General features: G+C 46.7%; 1 protein-coding gene across 1 annotated transcript in view; it reads left to right on the top strand.

Annotated features, from left to right (window-relative positions):
* Window positions 1–18,796, top strand: part of LOC135910747 (uncharacterized) — an 89,396-nt gene that overhangs the window by 36,045 nt on the left and 34,555 nt on the right. The gene's annotated exons all lie outside the window — the stretch shown is intronic.

The following is an 18,796-nucleotide window of genomic DNA, read 5'->3' as shown; positions in this document are numbered from 1 at the left end:
TCTTCACAGAGAGTGCGAATGAGGCGTAAATTGCCTCTGAAATAATTAATATTTAATTTTTTTATATTAAATAATAACATTTCCCAAATTACCGGCTAGCGGGACAAGCAGTCCGTGGCGACCATTGTTTGACAACCACGGCTTCAGACAGACCGAATTCGCTATGATTTATGTTAGCTGGATTCAACGGTGCTGCTTTTAATACTTTTGGATAGTATTCATGATGGAACTCACCTTCGGCGACAGCACGCTTTACACTCACATTGAGGGAGCCAGGCCTTCTTGAGCCAGCTCTCCCAGCGCGTATAGCTACAGCGTCAATTTGGTCAATCTAGTCTGAATAAGTTCTTTGCGGCTTATAAATTTTCAGATTAAGAACAGGAACAGAGCCACACAGGAGGAACGAGTAAAGAACACAGGGGAGAGCGCTGACTGGCAACCAAATGCTTTATTTGCAGAAACAGCATATAAAGACACTATTAAGTCTACCATACAGAAAAGAAAAAGAGGGATAAGAAGTATAAGCGTCAGCCATGGAGATAATCCAGTTGTGTTTTTTGTTGAAAGCGTGAGGGACGTAGAACTGACGCACGCGTCGCCACTTGTGAATATACAAAATGCCTCAATGATTTTTCGCGCGCGCTTTTCACTACATCTGCTATTTTTTTCGCACTTCTTAAAGATGGGGTTGCAACAAGACGTGTTACAGGGGGCAGCCAGATGGCTGCACGGGTTTACTTTTAGTTAAGCGGCTTGCTCGTGCAGGCCATCATTAATGCACCTCCCCGTTTGCCCAATATAGCAACGTTTACAATCGAGCGGCATTTTATAGACGACATGCGTTGTACAGTCAATGAAGCCGCGAACATCATTCTTATCGCAACTTTTGCGCGCCACAGATCTACCCCGTTGAGTTTATAAGGGGCATTGCACACCACCCTCACTCCTGCCTTCGCTGAAATTTTGATATCGTTATGGGAAACACGGTGTAAATAAGGAATGACAACAAGCCTATGACTCCATGGAAGTGTTTTCAAAACTACTTTCATGGAATCAGCCATACGGACGTGAAGGGCGCGTGTGAACAATAATATTTCTCCGCGATCTCAAGCACCTGCATTTCATAGCCTCGCGCGAGTCAGGTAGCATCCGTAGCACCATGAGAACCATCGCATAAGCAACACCTCAGAGTATCTACATCGCAGGCTTAGGTGAAATGAGAGCCGCCACAATTACAGCATCACACTGAAGATCTGCAGGCATTAGCAGTGTGCCCAAATTTCCAGCAGTTTCAGCACTGAAGTGTATTAGAAGTCAAGGCCTCCAAACAGGAACAAATACGGCCAAGCCTTCATTTCAGACGGGCGTGTTGAACAGGCGAAGGAAACGATAACGCTCTCAATTGTAACTCAGTCATCACCTGCTGACACATTGCATCTGTGAACCGAAAGAACACCAGTCGGAGAGAGCATATTCAAGAAGTCCTCAGGGTTGATATCGATGGGCAAACTCGAACAATGCCATTTACGCATGCGACATGTGGAGGCACGAAAGCACGAACCTCAGTGCTAGCGAATCTCGTGCAGTTAAGCAAATCATCGAGGTACTGAGCATTAGATGAGTTACACAGAATGTCATTCTTACCAAAACGCCTCACCTCCAAGATGTCAATGAAGTGTTCGGTTATACCGCGCTGCTCCTCCTGGAAGACTTCTGATGCGGTCAACCGAACGAATCCACCATATGTGGCAACGATCGCCACGGGCAAGGAGTTGACTCGGTTGCGAAGAAAACACTCCAGGGGCAACGACTCAGTTGGACGACCAGCCGACCAGGGCGAGCCCTGGCCGGGACCGGAGGCTGTCATTCACGGTCTCCGAAAAAAACACACACCTATATAAGAAACCAAGCACTACAATCAGTTAAAGTGTGGCTTGGAAGACAAGAGGCTTGGAAGCCTGGCCGTGGATTTCGAACCGTCCTGTGAGGATTGTCTCGTCTCGTCTCCCAAACAATGGCGCATACCCACTATGGGGGATTGTCCAAGGATTGTTCTTGTTGTTGGTGTTGTCAGTGATGTCGTCGTCATCTTTGTTGTTCGAGGAATAGAAGCTGTTGAAACAGAAACTATATATTTTTATTATGCCAACAGAAATATTTTAATGACAGTTTGTCAAACCCAATCACCCCTACAAGAGTTATCAAAGAAAAAAAAAAGAAAAATTGTGGCGAACCCTCACTTTCCAATAGCCTTTATCCATGGGGCCATGGGGGTCGAGCCCCACAGCTACGCTAAGCTTATCCACCGCGGCTATTGAAAGCATCCGCCGCACCCAAATGGTGGCTCTCTGGGGTGCGGAGCCGGGTTCCGGCCCTGACCTGATGCCACAGGCCAACCTGGGTCGCGATACCACAATTTCCACCCGCGGTTAGAAACCACGGATGTGCCGACACGGGCCAAGTGTCCTAAACACTCGGCTACGATGTCGGTGCTTGCCTCATGGTTTTGGGAAGTTATATACCTACTGAATCTGCTGCGTTGGTACTCCGGGTCACAACACGATTTCGTGACATCGCGCAATAAATTTTATATTGAGGATTGAGAACGGCCTTTTTATTGCGCTGAGGCAGCTGGAACCTGGACGCCTCAGGTTCCGTGGTCTCGAGTAACGTTGGAGTTTCCGACCGAAGAGAGACGGCGACGCCTTCTCGGGGTCCCTGTCGAATGAAGGTAATCGCTGACGCCGAGCTGCGGCTGTTTCTAGGGGTGCGTGGTGACATTCGGGGCTGCAACCGGGGCTGTAATGTGCGAGCGCAGCTTCGCGTAGCCCGTGGTACCTGTCGGGATCTACAGGCACAAGCTCGGTCTTCTGGAAAGGCGCGGGGAAGAGGACTTGCCTTACAGGCTCGCACATTGCCACAGAGGCGGGGAGACGCCATGAATACAGTATCCGCTTGCCGCGGGCCGAGCTGGAAGAAAAAAAGAAGCGTTGGAGCGACTATACTCATGGATTTCAAATTCGTCGCGCCTGTTCCACGGCCCCGGGCTATGGCGGCACCGTGTCCGACTGGTAGATCGGGTGAACGAAGTTGGGCGGGCCGAATGCTTTGCTTTTGTTATCATAGTTGGAAGCTAAACCTACACGGCACTTACTCTGCGTGCTGATATGGTGGTGGCGGTGGTAATGATGATGAAGACCTTTAGCTGTGGCGCATACCCACTAAGGCAGGCTTGCCAAAAATCGAATGGAGCAGGTACATCGATTAATCCGTGAACTAAGTAGGCGTTGAAAGTTCACTAGGTTAACTTAGAATATCTGAAACTGAGGCGCTGAGTTAGACGCTGACGAATCAATTTCTGTGATGATGCCTCCGGCGCCGGCCGCGTACTGTAGTGAAGCTTCCACAGCCTTACTTCTGCAGCTTTCTGCTAAAAGTACCACGCACCCAAAAAGAGGATGTACAGGCCGGGAAGCGGGGGACAGACGTAAAATAAAACAGATGTGTATTACAGAAAAAAAAATTGAAGTGGTTTCACGGGAACAACACCATTAAAAACAGCTGATTTGAACTGTCGGATGCAGGCACGAAAGAAAACAGTATTTTAAAACTTATTAGCCAATACGTAAAGTTAACTTATCTGTTACCCTGTTAGGTAGGGCTTGTTAAATCTGGCTTCCCGTAGTGCCTTGTATGATTATGCGGCACTGTAGCCTAAACCGGGCGCAACGGTGGATAGTTTTAGTATTGCGCCATGACGGTACGTACGCAGCACGCAAGTGCTTTACGGAACGTAGGAGCGCCTGTCGTGTTAGGGCTTTTAGTACTTGCAGAGTAATTCAATGTTTTCCGCCGGGCGCGTCAGAGCGCAATGGCCGCGTCCGCCAGTGCGTCGAACCGTCGGTCGAACTAGACGCTGTTGATCTCGCTAACGTGATGTAACGTGTGGGCGTGTTCCCGCTTCGTCGAACTATATATTTAGGCCTTTGAGAGACTCTACCTTTAATACGGATGAATCATACACGAATCATATCGAGAAATATAAAACCGAGTACTTGCCTTCTGAGGCACGCGCGGTCATTTGCGAGGAACTGCGCCAAAAGCAGGGCGAGCCTTTCGCTCAAACAGCACGCCCTGAACACTTTCTCAAAAACAAAGTTCATATTTTTGCTATGCATTCCCACCGTGCAGGATCCAGGTGTGGCTTCTGCGCGTTCACTTCACGGAGCAAAGCTAAATCGTTAAGCCATAGAAAAGCACAGCCTTCCGCTGGTCGCCTTTGACGCTGCCATTATGGGAAACTCATGTGTCTCGCGCTCTCCCTAACAAACGAGAAGCACGAGAGCAGCACGCGAGGCTCCCGACGTACGCACGCAAGAATCGGATGCGTGCGTACGCAGCGGCCGCGCACGCACCACGCATCACGTCGCGTTCTGCACATGCGCACTTTGCAGAACGTAGCGACGCCGTTGCGTACGCTACGTGCCCAGTACTAAAACTGTGTAGTAGGACGTAATGCTGCGGTAGATAATGCTAGGTAATCGCCTTTGAGCAGAACGCAGGCCACTAGGGAGCGTCCCAGTGCTTCTGGTCGTGGTTAACCAGCTAAGTCCAGTATACGAAGTCGCCTTTTCTGCATTTACGTAGGTTCTCTGTCCTCCTTTTTTTTTATATTCAGGTCTGAACTTGCAGAGACAGAGTTGTGAGTGGGATATTCTGGCCTTGACGCAGCGGTACGCCCTACTAGTCGGCCAGCTCTGTCGAGCCGACTTCTTTTCTTTTGCGCATCGCATTCACTACTGCTTTCTTTTTTCAAATAAGCAGGCGTTGTCTACATTACTATTCATTCACACCATTATGAAACTGTACCTACTTTTTCACCGTTAGTACTTCGCCACGTAATGCAACAAATATCAAGGAAAAAAACAAACAGAAATCCAGCTAGTCTGCGTCAAGCGCGTACCACATCCCTTGCAACGACCTGGGTGTGACCTTGGAAAGTAGAAGGCTCATTTAATTTCTTCGTTCCCCTAGAAACAGTTGCCTGATGAACAAGCTAGCGATCACACAACCTATATTTCAGAAATTTAGGAAATCACGAGCGCGTGTCTGCAAATTTTCATGGTCTAATAGCCATCTTCTCTGGTAATATTCATGCACGCAAAACAGTGATGAGTGGGATACGGCGTGCCCTACTGTGAAAGGCACGTGACGTCTCGTTTTTTAGCCGTTACTGGGAGGGCGAATGAGATGTAAATTGCCTCAGAAATAATTAATTTGCGGCTAAATGTTTGTAAATTTAGATGTAATGTAGATTGAGTGGCACTCATGTTTACCAAATTTCCACCTAGCGGGACAAGCAGTACCTGGCAACCTGTTTGAGAACCACTGCTTCAGGCTGACGGAATTGGCTATCATTTATATTAGCTGAATTCAATTGCGCTCATTTAAATATTTTGTATATTATTCATGATAGGACTCACCTTCTCGGTTGGCACTTTACACTCACTCTTGAGGGAGCCAGGCCTTTTTGAGCCAGTTCTTCCGGCGTTTATAGCTGCAGCTTCAATTTGGCCAACCTAGTCTGAATAGTGTTTTGTGGCTAATAAATGTTTCAAAACCACTTGAACGAAATTAGCCATACGGACGTGACGGGAAATGTACATTGCTGTCTGACTTGAAACCAAGGAAAGACGATGTCTTGTGTGCACTGATGCCTTGAGATTGAATGACATTACCCGTATCTTCGCTCTAACAAGCATGCAGCGTTGCCAATAGGAGCGCCTTGAAACTGCTTGAAATATACCATTGGACAGGCCCGCGTCGTTCTCAATTTCTTATTTATGAGACTACTGTGGCCCATGTCCACTGTGAGAATCGTCCAAGGCACGTTTCTTGTTGTTGCCTCGAAATATGGCTCGTAATCATCAGGTGGACTGACCACAATGGATGGATTGAAACATACGCCAGACAACATACGAAAAGGGCTAAAGAAGAACATGATGATGATGATGATGATGATGATGATGATGATGATGATGTCCTTGATGAGGTTGGCGATTACCCACTCACAGGGATTGGCCAAGAGTCGGGCAGACTTTGCTTATGTGTTCAGGAAATCAATTTAAAAATCTATAATTTTGTTGCATAAATTTAAGCGAGGAAAATTCAAAACGGTTCGGTAGACTCATTCAATCAAGAAAAAACATTATGAATAATACAAATAAGGCAATAAAGGAGGAATGAAAGGAATAAAATGAATGAAAGGAGTGTGCAATGGAAGTCGGTGGTAACTCCGTTAGGCAGGATACCAGCAAACTATCGCAGGAGACGAAAGATCTGATCAAGAAACGCCAATGTATGAAAGCATCTAACCCTACAGCTAGAATAGAACTGGCAGAACTTTCGAAGTTAATCAACAAGCGTAAGACAGCTGACGTAAGGAAGTATAATATGGATAGAATTGAACATGCTCTCAGGAACGGAGGAAGCTTAAAAACAGTGAAGAAGAAACTAGGAATTGGCAAGAATCAGATGTATACGTTAAGAGACAAAGCCGGCAATATCATTACTAATATGGATGAGATAGTTCAAGTGGCTGAGGAGTTCTATAGAGATTTATACAGTACCAGTGGCACCCACGACGATAATGGAAGAAAAAATAGTCTAGAGGAATTCGAAATCCCGAAGGTAACGCCGGAAGAAGTAAAGAAAGCCTTAGGAGATATGCAAAGGGGGAAGGCAGCTGGGGAGGATCAGGTAACAGCAGATTTGTTGAAGGATGGCGGACAGATTGTTCTAGAGAAACTGGCCACCCTGTATACGCAATGCCTCATGACCTCGAGCGTACCGAAATCATGGAAGAACGCTAACATAATCCTAATCCATAAGAAAGGGGACGCCAAAGACTTGAAAAATTATAGACCGATCAGCTTACTGTCCGTTGCCTACAAAGTATTTACTAAGGTAATTGCAAATAGAATCAGGAACACCTTAGACTTCTGTCAACCAAAGGATCAGGCAGGATTCCGTAAAGGCTACTCAACAATAGACCATATTCACACTATCAATCAAGTGATAGAGAAATGTGCAGAATATAACCAACCCTTATATATGGCTTTCATTGATTACGAGAAAGCGTTTGATTCAGTCGAAACCTCAGCAGTCATGGAGGCATTACGGAATCAGGGTATAGATGAGCCATATGTAAAAATCCTGGAAGATATCTATAGCGGCTCCACAGCCACCGTAGTCCTCCATAAAGCAAGCAACAAAATCCCAATAAAGAAAGGCGTCAGGCAGGGAGATACGATATCTCCAATGCTATTCACAGCGGGTTTACAGGAGGTATTCAGAGACCTGGATTGGGAAGAATTGGGGATAAAAGTTAATGGAGAATACCTCAGTAACTTGCGATTCGCTGATGATATTGCCTTGCTTAGTAACGCAGGGGACCAATTGCAATGCATGCTCACTGACCTGGAGAGGCAAAGCAGTAGAGTGGGTCTAAAAATTAATCTGCAGAAAAATAAAGTAATGCTTAACAGTCTCGGGAGAGAACAGCAATTTACAATAGGCAGCGAGGCACTGGAAGTCGTAAGGGAATACATCTACTTAGGGCAGGTAGTGACGGCGGATCCGGATCATGAGACGGAAATAATCAGAAGAATAAGAATGGGCTGGGGTGCGTTTGGCAGGCATTCCCAAATCATGAACAGCAGGTTGCCATTATCCCTCAAGAGAAAAATATATAATAGCTGTGTCTTACCAGTACTCACCTACGGGGCAGAAACCTGGAGGCTTACGAAAAGGGGTCTACCCAAATCGAGGACGACACAACGAGCTATGGAAAGAAGAATGATAGGTGTAACGTTAAGGGATAAGAAAAGAGCAGATTGGGTGAGGGAACAAACGCGAGTTAATGACATCTTAGTTGAAATCAAGAAAAAGATATGGGCATGGGCAGGACATGTAATGAGGAGGGAAGATAACCGATGGTCATTAAGGGTTACGGACTGGATCCCAAGGGAAGGGAAGCGTAGCAGGGGGCGGCAGAAAGTTAGGTGGGCGGATGAGATTAAGAAGTTTGCAGGCACGGCATGGCCACAATTAGTACATGAGCGGAGTTGTTGGAGAAGCATAGGAGAGGCCTTTGCCCTGCAGTGGGCGCAACCAGGCTGATGATGATATGATGATGATGATGAAAGGAATAATATGGTCACCAATGAAAGCGGTTTGATTCAACAATAATTTTTTCTTCGATGATGCACACATTCCTGTGTGAGCGCCCAAGAATAGACGCTCCGAAAGACAGCAGTTCCGGAGTGTTCAATGGCAGGGCGAGCTGTCGCACTGTAATTTCTAATGTCATTTTTCTGATGGAGGAGACAGGTCGCCATTCAGAACGAAGCATTTGGCAATTCACTGGTAACACAGGGTTACTAGTGTTACCATGTCTTAAAATAAATAAAAGTAAAAATAAAGTGATGAGTAAAAATAAAATAAAATAAAATGTCCCATGGTCGGTACCCTAGCAGAGTAACCTGCCAGATGCTTTAATGAACAGCGAGCACCAAACATTTTGTCTTCTTGTGCCTCATTGACAGGCACCAGAAGACAAAATGTTTCGTGTTGCAAGTGCTAAACCCGGTTTACTAATTGGAAATATGAGGAACATGCCGCAGAAGGAGGAGAAGCGGCGGCATTAAAGAAAGAAATGGTCAGTAGTTTCTTGTTCATTAGAGAAAGGGCAGAGGTTAGTTAAGGATAAACCAGATCTCTGAAGCTGAAAATTTAGGCGGGGAACTCTACAGGACAAGCATGATGACGTCACCTCGCATTGGCGTGAAAGGCATTTGCTCGTGTTCCACCGAAATCTGCATGTCGAAATCGTCTACGGAAAGTATGAATAATTGTTTACAATTCAACAACAAAGGCGTCTAAATGTAGGTGCTGGTAAAAAAGAGGAATCAGGAGGAATATTTAAGACGGGACCATTTCGCGACGACGATGCGAGCGAGTGAGCTGATTCGTGCAAAACGTTTCTCGTAGTTGTTGCTGTTCTTGTCGACGTCGTCGTGCTTGTTCTTGAACGACGGAACGTGGTGGAACAAAAACTATATATTTTAATAGGATTGCCAGAAATGTTTTAATTACGTCATTTAATGACACCTTGTGCAACACAATAACCACAACTGAAGTTATAAAAAAGATTGCGGATAACCCTCACCTTCGAATAGCCTTTAGCGATGGGGTCGATCCCCCACAGCTCCGATGAGCGTACCCACCGCGGCTATTGAAAGCACCCCCGCACCCAACTGGTGGCTCTTTGAAGTGCGGAGCCGGGTTCCGGCCCTGACCTGATGCCACAGGCCAACCTGGGTCGTGATACCACAATTTCCACCCTCGGTTAGGAACCACGGATGTGCCGACACAGACCAAGCAAGTGTCCTATACACTCGGCCACGATGCCGGAGGAGTCGATTTTAATGAAGAGAAAGGAGGAGAGGTCGGCCTGGAGAGCGTGTCTCTAGCCTGCTACTCCTCACTGGGGAATGGGGAAGTGGGAAATACAGGGAAAGGTAGGTGGCGGATGATTATGATATGGTACAATGACATACTATATACACGTTGTCCAATATGCGGATGCGCAGTGGAGACGCACTACACTAAGAGTAATCTTGTCCTTACAAAAAGTAATCTTGCCACAAAAAGTTTTTGCGCAAACACATCTCGCACTGACTACACGTCTCACAGCTTCTAGAGGCGATCGTCTAAACCAGTCTCACTTAAAAAGTTCAAAAGTGCTTTTATGGCACGTTGGGCACAGTCAACACTCCTCCACGCGCCCAAAAGCTTTTCTTCTGAAAAGGGGCGGGAGTCCAAGCTGTCAACAGTAGATTTGAGTTGTCTTCGTTCGGTCGCATATTGAGGGCACACGCAAAGTACGTGAGCTATTGTCTCGAGAGCGTGACAGACGCTACATTCAGGGTCCCGTGCTTGTCCAATCTTGTGAAGGTATCGGTGGGTGTATGCCACACCCAGCCGTAATCGATGAATGAGTGTTTCCTGGCTTCTCCGCAACCGAAGTGGAAGCCGGAATTGTAGTCCAGCGTCAAGTCTATATAGGCGCTCCTGTCGATGTTCGGGGTTGTCCCAATGTCGTGCCGTAGAAGTTTTAATGGTGTTATGGAGCAAGGTGTTAATGTCATACCGGGAAAAATGAATTTTTACAATGGTGCCGTCAGTGTGCGCCTTTTTTGCTTCCGCGTCAGCCTGTTCATTTCCAGCTATTCCACAATGGCCAGGAATCCACTGCAGCACGATGGTGTGCCCGGAATGAGACGCCTCAGCAAGCAGAGACATGATGTCATAAACGAGAGGACTATATGCGGTTCTGTCATTCATATAATTGCTGATGAGTTGCAGTGCTGGTTTTGAATCACAGAACACTGTCCACTTCTCGAGACTCTGTTGCAGTATGCAGCGAACTGCTTCTCGAATTCCGGTCAACTCAGCTGCTGTAGACGACGTCCTGTGTCCTGTCTTGAACCGTTGTGCGATCCCCATTCCTGGCACCGTGTAGGCAGCCGCGGAAGAGGTCTGTGTCACGGAACCATCTGTAAAAACATGTTCATAATGTCCATACATGTAAGCAATGTATGATAGCGCGAAATGCTTGAGACCAGCAAGCGGCATTTTCGACTTCTTCGTTATTCCAGGGATTGAGAGTCTCACCGTTGGCTTTGCCATCGTCCAGGGTGAAACTTTGGGTATGTCATATGGTTCGAAGTCCGACGGCAATAAGTCTTGCTGCGACAACACGGCTTCTGAGTAAGCGGACGATGCCGGTGCTTACCTTATGGTTTTGGGAAGCTATATACCTACTGAATCAGCGGATGATGCCGGTGCTTACCTTATGGTTTTGGGAAGCTATATACCTACTGAATCAGCTGTGTCGGTACTCCGGGCCACAGCATGATCCTGACATCGCGCAATAAGTATTACATTCACGATTCAGAACGACCTTTTTTTATTGCACTGACAGGCAGGAAGCTGGTCGTCACAGGTTCCGTGGTCTTGAGTAACGCTGAATTTTCTGACCGAAGAGAGACGGCGACGCCTTCTCGGGGTTCCTGTTGTTAGGAATGGCCGTACGGGGTGACAACGTGCCAGCTATTTCAGCCCTCTGCGCGTGTTCTAATCCAACCGGACGGGGCGCACTTCAGAGAACTGCGAATAACCGGCAGCCACGTGGCGCGGGGTCAGCTCAGGGGAGTTCGCGAGGGGGGGTAATTGGAGGAACCTCCCCATGAGCTTTTCGAGACAACAGAGAATGTACTACCCGGCGTGCCATCCAGGATGGAGCAGAGTTCTACGAAGCCCCTCTGACGTCGGCTCCGGACCTTTACACCAGTGTGTGTGTGCGGCACGTGTATGTGAGCCCTCCTCTACCTCCAAAAGGGTGGGTCATCTTCGGTGACGTCGAACGGTGACGTCGAAGGATGACTAGACGAACGTTTCTATCCGCTTGGAATCAAGGGGGGACCACGTGCTTATAAGCAGCGATTTTCGGCTGCTAGTGTGTGCTCGTTGTGTGCTCGTTGTCGTGCTCGAAATGTACTAGTGAGCTGCGTTTTCGTTGTCGTGTTAGAAATGCACTAGTGAGCTGTGTGCTCGTAAGCTGCTGGCTGTATGCGTCGTCTCGCGTGCTCTATTTGGGAGTCATGCTAGACTGTCGATGTATGTCTTGTCTAAGATGTACATAATGTAAATAAATCTCCCAAGTTTTCATCCCGACGTCCTCCTCAACTCCTACAACTGGTTGCCAGCGGTGGGATCACCTCCAAATGCAACACTGTCGAATGAAGGTGGTCGCGGACGCCGAGCTGCGGCTGTTTCTAAGGATGCGCAGCGAGATTCGGGGCTGTAATCTGGGCTGTAACGTGCGAGCGCAGCTTCGTGTAGTCCGTGGCACCTGTTGGGATTTAACGGCGCAAGCGCGTTCATCTGGAACGGCGTTGGGAAGAGGGGTTGCCTTACACGCTCGCACATTGCCGCAGAGGCGGGGAGACGCCATGAACACAGTATGCGCTCGCCGCTGACCGAGCTGGAACCAAAAAAAGAGAGAGAGAGAGAAAGAGAGGTGGTGCAGCGACTCTACTCATGGATTTGAAGTTCGTCGCACCTGTTCCACGGCCCCGGACTGTAGCGGCAGCGTGTCTGACTGGTCGATCGGGTAGACGACCTAGGGTAACTTGGCAGCCGAGTGCTTTGCTTATTTTATCATTGTTGTAAGCTAAACCTACATGGCACTTACTCTCCGTGCTGAGACGGTGGTGATGGTGGTAATAATGATAATGACCTCGAGCTGTGGCGCTTAAATACCCACTAAGGTAAACTTGCAAGGAATCGAGTGGAGGAGGCAACTCGATTAACGCACGAATTGAATAGACCTTGAAAGTTCAATAGATTAACTGACCAGCGCCTAAAAAGACGTTCAAGCCTTTAGACGTGGACAAAGTAATTTCTGTGATGCCTCCAGCGCCGGCAGCGTACTGTAGCGAAGCTTCGACAGCATTGCTTCTGTTGCTGTCTACGAAAAATGCCGCGCACCCAACAACAGGGTGTACAGGCCGGGAAGCAGGTGACAGACGTAAAATAAGAGAGAAGCAGTAAAAAAAAATCAAGTGGTTTGACGTAAAGAACAGCTTTAAAAACTGAAGATATGAAATGGCGGATTAAGGCACCGATAAAAATAAGTTTTTGATAACTTATTATCCAACGCGCAATGTTGTCTTATTGTTCTCTGTTTCATCGGTCTTTTTAAATCTGGCTGCCTGCAGTGCCTTTTGGGATTATGCTGCACCGTAGCCTCACCCGGGCACAACCGTAGCACGTAATGCTAGGGTACATAATGCTACGTAATCGCTCTTGAGCAGAAGTCGGGCAACAAGCGCGCATACACTTTAATCAGGTAAGCAGATACACTTTATGGAAGTGCTTAACAACTAATTTGCAAATACCTACCAGTTAGAAATGAGCAGGACCAAGTACTTCCATCAGAATACAGGGGAGCCGCTTAACCTGAAGTCGACCAAGCCTTCACCACATCTGAAATCCGGAGGGTGTTAGGTGAACCAAATTGGAAGTCAGCCCCCTGTCCTGATGGAGTAACAAACAGATCACTTAGCAATCTCGATGAGCTGTCAATTGAATCACTGACAGACTTCATCAATCAAGCATGGATCTCAGGCGAAGTCCCAGAAGAATGGAAAACCTCACACGTAATATCAATACCAAAACCGCGAAAACCTCCAAGCTTGGACAACTTACGGCAAATATCACTTAAATCATGCATGGGAAGGGTCGATCTTTCTGGCTTCGACAATGTTGAATGTAGCGCATTTTCTGTTCGTTTTTAGCTATATCGCCACAGTTCTATGGAACACAGCTGCATAGAATTTATTGTCCACCCAAGTTTTAGTTGAATGATTATATTGGAGACTTTTCTATGCTAGTTTCGTCGTCTATAATCCCGTGTGCAAGCTTCATTCCACCAAGATGAGATGGACAGCGAGCTGCCAGACATAACCGCAAACTCAGCGGGCTGAACAGCAGAATTCAAAAGCGATACCAGAGAGTCAGCTCTCCGTTGCTCATCACATGTGGTCAGCGCTGATAAACCTGCGTTTATACCGGATTTGTAAGTTTGATAACTACAGAGCTGTCTCTGCCATACAATAGGAGCCTGACGTGAAAGCAAAATTTCAAAAGTACTGAGTAAGGGATCGCTACTTGTTCCATTATCAAAGGTGTCCCAAGATGAAATAGATATATGAGCAGAAGAGAAAGTGCAGTCTAATGAAGAAGAGAAAAGCCCGCGTAGAAAATAATTCAACCTGAATTATGACATTGAAAATTGTTGTCGTGCATCCAATTCCACAACCTCTTTCCACAAGCATCCGCTTTTAGTTCCCGAGAATTATCATGTGAATTAAATTCTCCTGAAAGGAACAGCGAGTCGAGAATTTTGGGATAAGAATAATGCTAGCAGGCGTCTGCCTCTACCTAGGTGATCTAAACGAAATCTTCGAAAAGTATTAATAGTAAATCTTTGGGTGTGACGAAAGCCATGATTCTCGAAGTAAAATACCATCTGGGACTGGTTTATGAATTAGATAAAGGAGGTCAAAGTAACCGGAAGATACAGAACGGCGATTCCATTGAATGACTTTTAATGAAGGTATGGCGATCTTAGAATGGATGACTCTACAGCAAAACGCAACGCATCCTGCTCGTGGCGATCACCATTTTTCCCGTTGTCGGCCTAGATTAATGAGAATCAGTGGGAGAAAGTAGGGAAATCTTACGTCGACTGCTGATGGTCTTAAGCCTCCTGTGCCCAAATGAATGGCTACGTGCCGCAGATAATGGTAGTGGAGAACACAAGGAGGTATGAGATGCAACTTCTGCCTGATTATCAAAGTTTGTTTGAAATTCCCGACGGATGCAGTTGAATTTGGCACTCATAATCTCAGTTATAACTTCGATAAAGGCGTTAAAATGTCACTCCATAACTAATGGGATTGCCTTGTCAATAGCTGCTGCTTCTGCGGCAGAAACTGTGACTCCTAGTCATGTGAACTGACGGGATGCACCGGCTGCGTAACCGAGTTCACGCTTTTGAATCGTTGCTGTCGCTTCCGCGCGTGAAGAATGACGTTTCTCCGCGACCTCAAGCACCTGCATTTCGTGGCCTCGCGCGGGTCAAATAGCATCCGTAGCACCATGAGAGCCATCGCACAAGCGACACCTCGGAGCATCCGCATGGCAGGCTGAGGTGGAGTGAGAGCCGCCACTATTACAGCATCTCACTGAAGATCACGAAAGCACGAACCGCAGTTTTAGCGAATCTCGTGCAGTTAAGCAAATCATCGAGGCACTGAAAATCAGATGTAGTTACACAGAATGCCATTCTGGCCAAAACGCCTCAGCTCCGAGATGTGGAATGAAGTGTTCGGTTATACCGCACAGCTCCTCCTGGGAAACTTCTGATGCGGTCAACTGAATGAATCCACCATCTGTAACAACGATCGCCACGGGCAAGGAGTTGACTCCGTTGCGAAGAAAACACTGCAGGCGCAACGACTCAGTGGGACGACTAGCCGACCAGGGCGAACCCTCGCGGGTACTGGAGACAGTCATTCCCCGTCCCTTGAAAAAAAACACGAACCTATATAAGAAACCAAACACTACAAGCAGTTAAAGTGTGGCCAATCCCCTTTCGTATACGAGACAAGAGGCTTGGAAGCCTGGCCGTGGATTTCGAACCGTCCTGTGAGGATCGCCTCGTCTCGTCTCCCAAACAATGGCGCATACCCACTATGGGGGATTGTCCAAGGATTGTTGTTGTGTGGTGTTATCGATGATGTCGTCGTCACCCTTGTTGTGTTTGAGGAACAGAAGGTGGTGAAACAAAAACGATGTATTTTATTAGATCACCAGAAGTGTTTTAATGACAGTTTGGCAAACCAAATCACCCCAACAAGAGTTATCAAAGAAAAAAGCAAAATTGTGGCGAACCCTCACTTTCCTATAGCCTTTAGCCACGGGGGTCGAGCCCCCACAGCTCCGCTGAGATTACCCACCGCGGCTATTGAAAGCATCCGCCGCACCCAAATAATGGTTCTCTGAGGTGCGGAGCCGGGTTCAGGCCCTGACCTGATTCCACAGGCCAACCTGGGTCGTGATACCACAATTTCCACCCGTGGTTAGAAACCACGGATGTGCCGACACGGGTCAAGTTTCCTAAACACTCGTCTACGATGTCGGTGCTTACCTCATGGTTTTGGGAAGTTATATACCTACTGTATCTGCTGCATCGGTACTCCGGGTCACGACACGATTTCGTGACATCGCGCAATAAATGTTATATTCAGGATTGAGAACGGCCTTTTTATTGCGCTAAGGCATCTGGAACCTGGACGCCTCAGGTTCCGTGGTCTTGAGTAACGCTGGAGTTTCCGACCGAAGAGAGACGACGACGCCTTCTCGGGGTTCCTGTCGAATGAAGGTAGTCGCTGACACCGAGCTGCGGCTGTTTGTAGGGGTGCGTAGCGACATTCGGGGCTGCAACCGGGGCTGTAACCGGGGCTGTAACGTGCGAGCGCAGCTTCGCGTAGCCCGTGGTACCTGTCGGGATCTACAGGCACAAGCTCGGTCTTCTGGAAAGGTGTGGGGAAGAGGACTTGCCTTACAAGCTCGCACATTGACACAGAGGCGGGGAGACGCCATGAATACAGTATCCGCTTGCCGCGGGCCAAGCTGGAAGAAAAAAAAGCGTTGGAGCGACTATGCTCATGGATTTTAAATTCGTCGCGCCTTTCCACCGCCCTGGGCTGTGGCGGCAGCGTGTCCGACTGGTCGATCGGGTGAACGACGTAGGCCGGCTGGAGAGCCGAATGCCTTGCTTTTGTTGTCATAGTTGCAAGCTAAACCTACACGGGACTTACTCTGCGTGCTGCCTTGGTGGTGGCCGTGGTAATGGTGATGATGACCTCGAACTGTGGCGCATACCCACTATGGTAGGCTTGCCAAGAATCGTGTGGAGCAAGCAACTTGATTAATTTATGAATTCAATGGACCTTGATAGTTCAATAAGTTAACTGATAAGAGCCGAAAATAAGACTTTCAAAAATTTAGACGCGGTCGAAGTAATTTCTTTGATGATGCCTCTAGAGCTGGCCGCGTACTGTATACATATAGCGAAGATTCCACAGCCTGACTTCTGCTGCTGTATTCTAAAAATTCCGCTCTCGCAACAAGAGGGCGTACAGGCCGGCACACACGTCACAGACGTAAAGTAAAATAGATGTGCCGTAAAAAAATTCGAGAGGTTTCACAGGAACAACGCCATTAAAGACGGAAAATTTCAAATGTTGGATTAAGAGGAAGCTTTATTTCGGGAGCTCCTATATGAATACATGTAAAAGGAGGATTTGTTTCCCTGATCTACCACTTTGCCATATCTGACGAGCGTTTTCGCATCTATAAGAAAAACTTGAGATCTGGTGACTGTTCGTTTCGAATTCTTGATTTCGGTCGGCAATTTTTTATTAAAAATTGACAAGATCACAAATTTTCAAAAACGAAACTATCAAGTTTAGAACTCTCTAACTCAGTAATGAAAAACGATATCACAATTATGTGAATTTCATCATATAGTTCATCTAAAGCGGACCAAATCGATATGTTACATATGAATGTCAAAAAATTTAGTAATATGGAAATACAGCTTTTCCAGAACCCTCGTACACATCATAAGAAATTCACGTAAGATATAAAATAACGTACCAAATTTGTCCGCTTTCTATGATCTAGTGCATGCCGTTTACAAATCCGTGATACGTGTTCTTGTTGCAGAGCTGTTAACTTGTAAACTTCGTGCTTCTATTTTCTTTTAAGACTTCCGAATTTTGAAAATCCTTTTTACAAAATACACGCGCTAAATCGAAATTCCGCTTCCAACAGTCACTAGAATTTAATTTTCTCTACCGAATGCAACTAATTTCATTAAAAACGGTCCAGGGGCTATCTCAGAAAAACGTTGTTGCATTTTACATGTATTTGAAACGGCCGCTTTGGTGTTGGGCCCGAAATAGGGCTTCCTCTTAAGGCACAAAATAAGTTTTTAAAGACATTAGCCAACGCTCAAAGTTATTGTTCTCTGTTACATCGAGCTTGGTAAATTTGGCTTCCCTTGGTGCCTTGTGTGATTATACTGCAGCGTAGCCTGAACCGGGAACAACCGGTTCAGGCTACGCTGAACCGGTAATCCCATATAATTGCCCTTGAGCAGTAGCCGGGCAACTTGCCAGCGTCCCAGTGCTTTCTTGGTGTCAATAATTATTTAAGTCCAGTATACAAAGTCGCCTTTTCTGCATTGAAGTAGGTTCTCTGTCTTCCTTTTTTATATTCAAGTTTGAATTTGCAGAGACAGAGTTGTGAGTGGGATATTCTGGCTTTGACACAGCCCTACTAGTGGGCCAGCTCTGTCCAGCCGACTTCTTTTCTTTTGTGCATCACATTTATCGCTGCTTTCTTTCTTCATTTAAGCAGGTGCTCTCTACGTTACTATTTATTCGCACTTTATGAATGTGTACCTGTTTCCTCACCGTCACTACTTCGCCACGTAATGCAACAAATGTCGAGGAAAAGAACCAACAGAAATCCACCTCGCCTATGTCAAGCGCGCACCACATCCATTGCAACGTTATGCGGTTTTGCCTTGGAAAGCGGAAGGCTCATTTAATTTCTTCGTTGCACCAGAACTAGTTGCCTGATCAACAAGCTAGCGTTTACACAACCTATATTTGTGAAATTGAGGAAATCACGAGCGCATGTGACCAAATTTTCATGGTCCAATAGCCATCTTCTCTTGTCATATTAATGCGCGCAAAACCGGGATGGGCGCCTTACGGCGTCTCCTAGTGTGGAAGGCACGTCACCTCTCGTTTATTAGCCGTCACACAGAGCGCGAATGAGATGTAAATTGCATCAGAAGTAATTACTTTACGGCAAAAAACCTGTAAATTTAGATGTAATGTAGATTGTGTTGTACTCATGTTTACCAAATTTCCACCTAGCGGGACAAGCAGTACCTGGCAACCTGTTTGAAAACCACTGCTTCAAGCTGACGCAAATCGCTATCATTTATATTAGCTGAATTCAATAGTGCTCATTTAAATATTTTGGATACTATTCATGATAGGACTCACCTTTTCTGTTGTGACCT

Source organism: Dermacentor albipictus, chromosome 2, assembly GCF_038994185.2.
Source record: "Dermacentor albipictus isolate Rhodes 1998 colony chromosome 2, USDA_Dalb.pri_finalv2, whole genome shotgun sequence".
In the NCBI taxonomy this organism is placed as follows: Eukaryota; Metazoa; Arthropoda; class Arachnida; order Ixodida; family Ixodidae; genus Dermacentor; species Dermacentor albipictus.
Note: the sequence above shows the minus strand (reverse complement) of the source record. Positions and strands in the feature narration are given on the sequence as shown.